We start from the raw sequence: 11,749 nt of genomic DNA, 5'->3' as shown, positions 1-11,749 counted from the left end.
AGGCTTCTCATTGCAGTGGTTTCTCTTTTTTCAGAACCTGTGCTCCAGGGTAGCTCATGGGCTCAGTCGTTGTAGCTCCTGGGCTTTAGCTCATAGGCTCAGTAGTTGTGGCGCGTGGGCTTAGCTGCTTCGTGGCATGTAGGATCTTCCGGGACCAGGGATCAGACTCATGTCTCCTGCATTGGCAGGCAGATTCTTTACCACTGAACCACCAGGGAAGCCCAGTGCTTGGGTTTTATTGTTTTTCTGTGGAGAAGCTGTGTGATTTATAAGATAAAGGATCAAGTTCTCAATTTCTGAAACTATGGAAGTAGGTCTCTCTATTAAATAGGAAAAGAGCTTAACTGTACAGAAATAATGGAATGGCTTGATCAGTATGGATCTTCTGCTCAGTGGAATTTTTAAAAAACATTAAATACAATGACTATCTCTCCAACTTTATAGGTGGGAGTATAGATTGTTATAACCCCTCAAGGAGGGCAATTTCAAAATATATTTCAAAACTACAAATGAACACGCATTGGTTTTTAACAATTTTAACATAAGGAACTTGTTCTTCAGAATTATCCACAGATTACAAAATTATTCAGAACAGTGTTATATTCCTAGTAAAATATGGGAAGTAATCTAAATGACTATCAATAGAAAACAGTTAAATAAATTATGATACGTCCTTAGAATAAAATAGCATGCAACTATGAGGAAGGCAGAAGAGGAGAAAGAGGAAGAGGAGGAGGAAGAAGGGGAAAAAGAAGAGGAGGAGGGGGAGGAAGAGGCTCTTTCTGGCTCACATGGAACATTTCCAAGATGTCCTGCTAAGTAATGATAATATCATAACGCCCATAAAGAGGACAGACAGAGTCTCTGAAATTCCAGGAAGAGAAGATCACTTGGCTTGACTTACTGGGTCAGAAGCAGTGAAAAGAAAGAAAGAAAAGAAAGTTAGTCACTCAGTCATGTCTGACTTTTTTTGAGCCCATGAACTGTAGCCCACCAGGCTCCTCTGTCCATTGGATTCTCCAGGCAAGAATACTGGAGTGGGTTGCCATTCCCTTCTCCAGCAGATCTTCCCCACCCTGGGTCTCCTGCACTTCAGGCAGATTCTTGACTGTCTGAGCCACCAGGGAAGCCCCGCAGAGGTGGTGAGTCTCCTCTTAATCAACCTGTGCTGCTTTATGGACAATGTATCATATGAAAGGTGCTCAGGTATGTTCTGTAAAAGATATAAGATGATATGAGAAAGATATAAAATGATAGGTACTTTCATCTAGTACAGTCTAGTTGGGGGAATCCTAGTCACAAGTATAGTTTCTTGTTGAAAGACATGATACGACAATGCAAACACACAGCTTTGAGTCACTGAACACTGAATTCATCAAGAATTATATTTATAGTAGAATTACATTTAGTAGAACAAGTAGTTTCACATGTAGCTGAGCGCCAACAAATCTAAAATGGGGAATATAGTATTATAGATCTTTCTGCTGCTTTTCTTAGAGTGGGCTAAAATCAAGTCTTCCATCCACAAATCCATGAATTGAAGTGGTTTGATATTTTGTTTATGAAATAAATTATTGAAAAAAACTCAAGGAAAAACATGGGGGAGGTACAGGCTCTTTATCTATAAAAGACAGCTAGCAATTGAAAGCATCACATGATCAGAGAATGAACATGAATTCAACCTGTTACGATGAGGAATACATTTAGGCTTGAGGGGATCAGCCATCTTCCGGAGAATTTCATTTGAGTTAGGGAAGGATTTAGATAGAACAAGAGGAGTTAGGGAGTTAGGCAGGAGACTCAAGCAGAGGCAGAGTCTGCAGTGAGCAAGGTGAGTTGGGGGCCAAGAGGACCACTTTGACTGGAGATGGGTTTAGAGAGTAACTCAGTGCTAAAATCAGAATCATAGATTGGGGCAACACTGAGGAGGACTTGGATGCCAAGATAAAGATCTGGAATTTTGCTCAGGTATTTGGGCCAGGGGCAGCATGCACAAGACAGGGTTTGGGGAAGTGCAATCTGGCCACCATTTGACAAGTGGATTGTAGCAGAGGAGATCTGAGGTTAGGAGACTCCTGGAGACCTGGATAGGAGAGGAGTGCAGGGACAAAGGGAAGAGGCCCAACCTATTCAGTGGCTGGAAGAGTAGAAAAAGAGAGGCAGGCACTAAGGCCTTATTGCTCACCCTACCCTGCCTGGACATGACTTTGATGTTCCCCTGGCAAGTTATAATTACTGTGACAGTTATTGTGTTGGGTTTTACAGGTGTATGACACTGTTGATTGTGTAAGCACATCGAGGGCCATAGACAGTTGTGTTCTGTTGCATCTCTTCCCCTGCAGATTGCTACTGCAAACTGAAAACTGATATGGAGCCTATTTTCCAGCACATCCAGAGCTGCCCCAGCCTGCTGCTATGTTGGCAGAGAAATCATAAACATGGGTAAATCCATTTCCTGAAAACAAAGGCTACAGAGCAAAAGTGATTCTTTAAAGTTAGTTTTCTAGTATTTGGTCAGAACTTTAATTGATGCTTTCATTGAAAAGGGGGTTACTAAAATAACACCATTAATAAAAAACCTAACTAGATTGTGAGTGCTATCATGTAAAGGGGTCCATGCTCTATTGTTAAGTAAGAAAAGCAGGCTTCCTGACAGTATCATTATGCACTACTTCTGCTAAAAGCTTTATATATGCTCTAAGTATGAAGTCTGGGAGGTCACCCTCCAGCTGGGGCACAGGAGATGTGGGGAGAATGGTGCACAGTCTGGGAAAGATCCTTTTTGCTTTTGAATAGCTGCAGTTTTACCAGCAGGTTAATGCTTATCATGAAAAGATTCTTAAAGGCACTTAGCACACCCCAGAGAAGGAGCCCCCACATTGCCTTCCTCAGTTTCAAGCCCATTATAGGAAAACAGAGGAAAATGTTAGCTAGAGAAATAAACAGAAGCAGGGAGAGCGATAATAAAGGTCATCGAGATGGCTTCTCCAGGCTGACTCCCTGGAAGAGTCCAGTGTGGAAAAGTTCACTCCAATGTGAAACAAGCTTGCACTCGTTCCACTGAGCAAGTTATTTATGTCTCCAGCCTTCAATTTCCTCAACTGTAAAGTGAAGATGTTACAATAAAATGAAATAAGATATACAAAGCCTTACTTTCCTCATGGTGGTCAGTATCTACTAGGTGTTTAGTAATTGCTGGCTATTATTATTGTTATTGTCTACTTGACATTTCAACACCTAACAATGACTTTATACTTTTCCTTGACTCTCTAGTTATTTACTTGCTTGACCCCCCCCCCCACTAGAATGCATACCCCCTCAAAAGAAGACTTTTAAAGTTATTTTCGTTGGTTTTCTCCTCTTCTTACCAGGAAGAAAAACTTCTAAAAAATTGACTTTCGTCTCAGTCCATAAAGATAATCACTGTAGGCTGTGGTTTCTATAGATTTCTCTAGAATAAAGGTTGGGGCAACTTTGAGACCCCTTTTCTGCTATGGTTCAGATAGTAAATATTTTTGGCTTTGTTGTCATATAATCATTGTCACAACTACTCAACTTTATCTTTATAGCAGGGAAAAGTGAAGTGAACGTTTAGTCGCTCAGTTATGTCCAACTCCTTGCAATCCCATGGACTGTAGCCCGCCAGGATCCTCTGTCCATGGGATTTTTCCAGGCAAGAATACTGGAGTGGGTTTCCATTTTCTACTCCATTATAGCAGGGAAGTAGTCATAAACAACACCTAAATAAACAGTTATAGATGTGTACCAATAATGCTTGCTTTGCAAAAATAGGCTTCATCCTAATTTGGCCCTGAGACCTCTGTTTGCGCCTCCTGACCTAAAATGGTACTTGATGTCTAATAGAAGTATAATTTGAACCATACATGTAATGTTACATTTTCTTATAGATTCATTAAAAAATCCAGTTTTTCTTTAAAAAAAACTAAAACCAGTTTCAACATTATCTTTTATTTAAAATATAAAAATATTATCATTTCAACCTAAATAAAAATAATTATTGAAATGTTTTAGTTTCTTGTTTTCATACTAAATCTTTGAAATTGGCTGTGAAATTTTGCACTAATAGATGAATTCAGATCAGCCACATTTCCCGTGTTTAATAGCCATGTGTGGCTACTGTTACCACGTTGGACAGCTCAGCTGTAGAATCTAAACAGACTTTTTATACACATAATTACACAAATGAAGTGGTATAATATACAAGCTCTTTTACTGAATAATGCAAGCTGAATAATGTACTAAATACAGGCCCTTTTACCTGGCTATCTTTTCTTATCATTCCACAAAATTTATCGGTTTTTCTTGACAGTTACAGTATTCCATTGTTTCAATTTTTCATAATCTATTTTATTAGTTCCTTAATGATGGACATTTGCATTGTTCCTAATTTTGAATTGTTATTTTAAATAGTTCAGGGATTATCTTTTTACATAGAAGTGTTGGCACTGGTGGGCGTATATCTTTAAAATATATTCTTGGGAGTTGAATTGCTGAGTCAAAGGCTGTGATAATATTTAACTTTTTAATAACTATTGCCAGGCTAGAGAGCTGGCATTCTAACTTGCTTTCATCTCCAGCATGTTGGCACTCAATGGCTAATTAATTGTTAAATGAATGGGTACATAAAAATCTCACACCATTGAGTGAGGAAGAGAAAGAGACAGAGAAACAGAGGGAGAGGAATAATATGGAAAAAAGTGGGAACAGTTAATTGCACGTAAAGGAGACAGACTGAAGCACCCAGGGCGAGCATAATGAAAGGTGTTTGTTTAATAATCAGGTACGCTCCTCCTGGGGCTTCCCTGGTGGCTCAGAGGTAAAGAATCCACCTGCAGTGCAGGAGAGGTGGGTTCGATCCCTGGGTCAGGAAGATCCCCTGGAGGAGGGCATGGCAACCCACTCCAGTATTCTTGCCTGGAGAATCTCCTGGATAGAGGAGCCTGGCAGGTACAGTCCATGGGGTCGCACAGAGTCGGACATGGCTGAAGCGATTGAGCGTGCATGCACCCACGCGTGCAAGCTCCTCCTGAGCACCCCCCCTCCCCAACCCCACTCCCTCACTGAAAGTCTCCAGGCCTTGGGTCTTGGACTGTGGCATTTTGTGTTATGCTGGGGATCGTTCTCTACATTTGCTGTGGGCAGGACAGTTTCTAGCTAAGGGTGGGGTTGGGTGCTGTCTTCTCCCAGGAGCAATGGGAAGACCCCTGCTTTCCAGGTTCAAACAAGCTTCTGGGATTCTGGAGTCCCGTCCTTGGAGGTCTCTGCCAAAGCTGCTGCCCTTCTAGAAAGAGAGGAGGCCTCCTTCCCCAGGCCAAGTAACCTGTCAACATGGGGCCAATGAGGGTCCACTTTTCCATGGCCAAGAACAGGGAGACCAAACCTTGACATTATCCTAGGTCCTCCCGGCCCCTCTACCTGCTGAGTCCCCCCTTGACTGTCTCCCTTACCAGCGCCTCTGGTGGACTGGCAGCCCGACTGGGCTCTGGCAGGCCAGCCTCCCAGCCCCCAACCTCACTTGTCCTTCTTCTCCAGCTCATCCGACCTTCCTCCCTTCCTGCCCCACCCCCAACTCGATCCTATGCCCTGGCTTTACTGTAGCCCTCTGGAAGCCAGAGCCTGTCTTCTTTTCTCCTCAGACTCTGCCTGGCACACAGTCGGTCCTTAATAAATGTGAGTTTAGTGAAAACATAAAATAGTCCCCAGACTTCTTAGTTTGCCCCCCACCAACCTTCTATATGAATAACTTATTGGACAAGCACTGATCAAGTGCCAACTATATGCCAGGCACTGCGTCAGGTAGATAAGACAGGGTTCCTAAGTTCACAGAGCTCACAATTTCAGTTTCTCTTCATATCTAAGATTTCACAGCTCCCCAGCCACCCATGGATCATTCTGTAAGTGATCCATGTAAATGATATGTGTTATTCACTTGTATATTTTTCTGAGCACCTATTATGTGCAGGAAGTATTCTAAATATTAATATACATTTCCCTATTTAGTCCTCACAAGAACCCCCCAAGGAAGGTGATACCGGCTCCACTTCACAAGCAGGGAAAGTAAGATTAAGTAACTCACCCAATCGCATAGGCCCAGGAGTGAATGGGGCCAGCCTCCATTCACATCCTGTCTACACCCCCTTCATCCTGGAGCCCCAGGACCTGAGGCCTTCACCTCTGCAGGGATGAGGGAAGAGCATTCCTGGAGCCCAGTGGGAAATCACTTTAGTATGAGTGTGAGTGTGTGTGTGTGTGTCTGAAGGGCTATTCTACTTGACTAGGGAACAAGAAGGCTGGTGAGAGTGAAGACAGGAAGAGACAGGAAGTAGCAGAGTGTGGGGTAACTTCATGAGTTGCTTTTTCCTGTGCCCCTAAACGCCAGTCCTCAGCCCCTCTAGTGATTTCCGTGGACGTACTTCTCTGTCAGTTTTATCTTGCTGCTCTCCCTGGGTGTCTGAAGGAAGGCTCCCTGCGGCGCCTGGACTTGAAGTGGCTTGTCCAGGCTACCCTGGTTAGCAGTGACCAGGACTGCAATCCAAAGAACCTGAGCTTACTTTCCAAGCTCTGCTGATTTTTTTTTTTTTTTTTTTGAAACGAAAATCTAAGTCCACATCGTCATTGCTCCCTGGGGGCTGTCATCAGAGGGGCCTCAGCCTTGGTGCAGGAGTTGTAGCTGGCGTTAGCATCAGGCCCTTGCCTCCTCGCCTGCTCCTGCCTGTCGTAGAGCCGCCAAACCATCTCCCTCCCAAGGCCAAGCCTTCAGGAGTGAGGAGGGGAAAGCGAGGGTAAATCATTTTGACAAAATAAGAACTAAGAGATCCAGGAGAAATTACTGTGACCAGAGCCACAGACTGGGCCAGGTGTGGGAACCTGTAAAATCCTAAGGCTCACATCCACCTCTCTTCTTCCCACCCCACTGCCCCAAGTTCTATTTACTTTGTGTAATTTTCTGCCCTGATGATGTTTAAGATCTTGCCAGAGGCAGGAACACAGAGGGGAACTATTCCTGCCTGTAAACAAAGGGAAAATTTTCAGGGAAGGGACTTAGAATTTTGAGACTTGTATTGGAGCAGCAGGAAAATCTAGAACTCAGCATAGAATGATCCCGGTGTTTGGTCACTCAGGGGGACAACCATCCTGAATGACCTTAAAAATGTTGCTTCAGCTTCTTTTCTTCCTAACTTGAAGCCACAAAAAGGTTTTGTTCATTTATTCAGTAGTCCATGGAGGGACTTCCCTGGCAGTCCAGTGGTTAAAACTCCGTACTTCCACTCCAGGGGGCGTGGGTTTGATCCCTGGTCAGGGAACTAAGATCCTGCATGTTGTGTGTGTGCCTGCTCAGTCACTCAGTTGTGTCCAATTCTTTGCGACCCTATGGACTTTAGCTTACCGGGCACCATTGTCCCTGGAATTTTCCAGGTGAGAATACTGGAGTGGGTTGCCATTTGCTTCTACAGGGGATCTTCTTAATCCAGGAATCGAACCTGTGTCTCCAGTGTCTCCTGCATTGGCAGGCAGGTTCTTTATGGCTGATGCCCCTGGGAAGCCCCCGTGCTGTGGTAGGACCAAGAAAACAAAACAAAAAGCCACAACTCAAAGGACCCTCACTATTTCCAGGGAACTTGTGGAGATACGAAGTGCAAACACAGCTCTCCAGACATCTAGGAGATCTTAGTGCAGCAGGGAAAACCAAACCCAGGAGTAACCACAGGGCCTGGTAGATAGTGATCAATGACCCCCAGGGATCCTCTCATTGCCTGCCCCCGGTCCAGGGCTAAAGGCTCACCGGCACTGCTCCCCTGGACAAGCACTAAAGGGTGTTCCCCAGACCTTCCTCGATCGTCCACATAGCACACCACTCCCATCAGCGCCAAGCTCATCCCACCAGAGAATTTAGACATTGGTCTGTGAAATCTGTGCTTGGATCCCCTGCTCTGCTGGGTTGTGGAGGAAGGAAAGAGAGCTTCAGAAGCCAGGAAATTGGTCCTGGTAAACTGTGAGCCAGAGACTGTGCAGATCTAGACTCATCCTTCCTTCTTTCTTCCCTAGACACATCCAGAAAGTCGTGATGAACAATGTCTATTCCTCATGGATGCTCAGCAGTGGGGATGCTGACCATGTTTTCCCACCTCAAAGGGCAAGAGGTCTGATAATGACCCTATCCTTGCTGCATTGTTGGTGTGTCTACCTGAAAAGGTCTGCTCCTACCTTCCATCTCTAGCATTTTTGCTCCTCTTTTCCAGATGAGAAATCCAAGACCGTGAGTAATTGCTTTTATTTTTTAAGCTCGACTGCAGCATGTGGAATCTTTGTTCCCAGACCACGGATCAAAACTGTACCCCCTATAGTGGAAGCTCAGAGTCTTAACAACTGGACCACCAGGGAAGTCCCCCTGAGTTGCTGATTTCCCCAAAGACAAAGAGCCAGTTTGGGGCTGACATCAGAGGTCTCCCAAGTCACCATTTATGCTATCTTCTGCCTTACAATGCCACATCCTCCTCATTCCAGATTTACTTTTTTCTCCCCAACTCTCTTTGCCTCCATTTCATCCTGACAGTGGCTCATGAAGCCCTGAGTAGGAATGCATAAAACAGTCAACTTGAATCCAGCAATCCCACTCCTAGACATTTGCCTAAGAGAGAGAAAACATATGTCTTCAAAACGGCTTGGACATGAATTTTTTTTTTTGCATCTTTATTCATAATAATAAAAAACTAAATACAACCCAGGTATCCATTGACAGATGGCTACATAAACTGTGATTTATGTCACGGAATATTACTCACCAATACAATGTGGTTTAGTCGCTAAGTTGTGTCCAACTCTTGTGACCCCTTGGATTATAGCTCACCAGGCTTCTCTGTTCATGGGTTTTTCTAGGCAAGGAGGAATCAATTACTGATAAATTTGACCACAAATGTATCAGTATGAATAATGAATCTCAGACATTATGATGAGTGGAAGAACCCAGATACAAGAGTTCATTCTGCATGGTTCTGTTTATATGAAGTTCTAGATCAGGTAAAGCTAGAAATCAGAGCAGTGTTTGCTTGCAGGGGCTGGAAGAATAGGGGGCTAGAAGGGGTAGAGAAGAAAAGGATTAACTGGGATGGGGCATGAGGGAACTTTTGGGGGTGTTAAAAGTGTTCAATATCTCGATACAGCTATGGATTCCATGGGTATATGCATTTGTTAGAACAGTCTGTGTATCTGTGCACTTTTACGTTGTAAGTTATATCTAAATTTAAAAAGTAGAAAATGTAGTTCATGATTGTCACAAGACTTTATCCTGAAGTAATGAAGTAAGCAAAAGCTATTCTTATATCCAAATTTTGCACCTCTGAGCTAACCACTGTTTGCTGTTTCAGGCAATAACCTTCCATGGACTCTTTCTAGGCATACACTTCCACATAAATGGGCTCACCCCATCCACAGGGCTGTACCCCGCTTCATGGCAATGCTTAGAACCAAAGGAAGGCGTTTTGTGCCTTGAACACCAAGACAGAGATGGACATTTCTGAGTGTCAGCTAATTCCTATTTTCATGTTAAATATTCTTTCCATGTGAAAGTGCTTAGAAAGATTTCGTGAACACCACTAAGGGCAAAAAGAACGCTCTGATGATATGCTTTCTGATCAGTTTTTTTCTTAAGAGTGGTACATCTTTCCATTCCACCTCATCCTAGCCTCTGTCTTCTCGATATCTAAGATCATGCTGTTTGATCTCTATGGCTTTTTTTTTTTCTTCCCATGTCAGCTGTGCAAAAAACATTGTCACTTTTTGTGGGTTCGAGACCTCCTGAGGTGCATAGAGAAAGTGCTGCTCTCCTAGCGGTTAGATCAGTGGTTCCCCAGGAATAAGGACCCTTTCTTAAAGTCGAAACACCCCAAAGACCTTCCCTATAATACCTTGAATATCTTTTGAATGAAACAGTACATGGAAAGGAAAAGCTACTTTTAATTAAATGTATCTTTAAACAGATTTGTGTTTTATTAATTATGACAGAATCTACAAGCATTAAATAATTATTAGCAGCTACTATTTTTCTTTTGGACCACATCTCATGGCAGGTGGGATCCCCACTAAGAACTGAACCCATGCCGCTTGCACTGGAAGCGTGGAGTCTTAACCCCTGGACCACCAGGGAAGTCCCTGGCAGCTACTATTTATTGTGTACTTGTTATGTGCCAGGTGTTTTGCTAAGTGCTGTGTACACATTATCTTCTGTTCATCCCACAATCTTACAGAGTGGAAACCATTGTATAGATGAGGAAATGGAGGCTCAGAGAGGTTCAGTAACTTGTCCAAGCTCACACTCACAGGTGGGAAGTGGTGGCCTGGCGACTGGAAGATTTAGTGCCACTCCATCCTGCCTCTTTTATTTACTTATTCTGTGGAAAATGATTGATGTGCCTATGAAATCTCCTGCCCCCAGTTTAAACTCTGGGCCTCCTGGGAATCTGAGACCTCCAAGAGGGGTCCACAGGCTGTTTGGGGAACTACTGTGGATGTTAGGCACTCAGCTTGGAATTGAGCTTCAATTCGTTAACTAGAAATGGGCCCTCCTAACTCCAGCCTCTTTCTTTTAGCATCTCTCAACCCTTGAGGCTCTGGTGCTTTTGTTGGCTCTGCCCATCGGCTTGGCCAGTGTCCCCAGAGGCTGGAGGGGTTAGCAGTTGAGAACCTGTTTGCAGACCATTAGAAGCAATAATCACCTTGCCGGTAACCTGATCTATCTCAAAAGAAGGGTCTTGATTTTAGCAAACAGTTTAAGTGGCCTCTGTGTAAAGTGGAGGGTGGAGCAGGCCTGAATCAGCTTGCTGAAAGTGCATTTCTTTTGGGCAGTTGGAATTTGTGTGGTGACCAAGACAGGCCCAAGGGCCAATTCCTGGAGACTCGGTGGCTGAGAATTCTGAAAACTGTATCTAGTGATCACAAGCCCCCACATCGCTGCTTTCCTTGCCAGCCAAGGCGAGTAATTCTCTATTTGATGTCCACCAGACCAGGTGCATGCTCCGAATCTGTATTGTTTGCTCAAATGAACCATCTCCTTCCATCCTCACTGCTAAGCATCATTGCTATTATGTCTGCCATTTCAGAGGTAAGAAAGACAAGACTTAGAGACAGCTGTATGCAGGAACCAGCACTGACCAGTAAACTTTAAGGAGTTTGGCAAGCTAGTAGTTATACACAACTGTTAAATATATGGGGCTGCCCTGGTGCCTCAGTGGTGAAGAATCCTGCTGCCAATGCAGGAGACACACGTTTGATCCCTGGGCCAGGAAGATCCCACATGCTCTGGAGCAATTAAGCCCGTGGGCCACAACTGCTGAACCTGTGCTCTAGACCCTGGGGGCCATAGCTACTGGGTCCATGGGCCACAACCACTGAAGCCTGCGTGCCCTAGAGCCTGTGCTCCACAACGACAGAAGCCACCACAGTGAGAAGCCCATGCACTGCAATTAGGGAGTAGCTAGAGAAAAACTCAGGCAGCAATGAAGACCCAGCTTAGCCAATAAATAAATATTAAACAATTAAATACATAAACTATAATTAAATTATATTATAAACAAAGGTAATAGCTATTCAAATTTATCACTTCCTAATTATTTTATTACTTTTCACTATCATCTGTGCTCTGGAGGTGGTATATATCTGTCGTACCCATACGAAGGAAACATTGTGTAATAATGTGTAACTTCACAGTCTCATCCCAGCTTTCCATTTTGCA

Source organism: Muntiacus reevesi, chromosome 3, assembly GCF_963930625.1.
Source record: "Muntiacus reevesi chromosome 3, mMunRee1.1, whole genome shotgun sequence".
Lineage (NCBI taxonomy): Eukaryota > Metazoa > Chordata > Mammalia > Artiodactyla > Cervidae > Muntiacus > Muntiacus reevesi.
Note: the sequence above shows the minus strand (reverse complement) of the source record.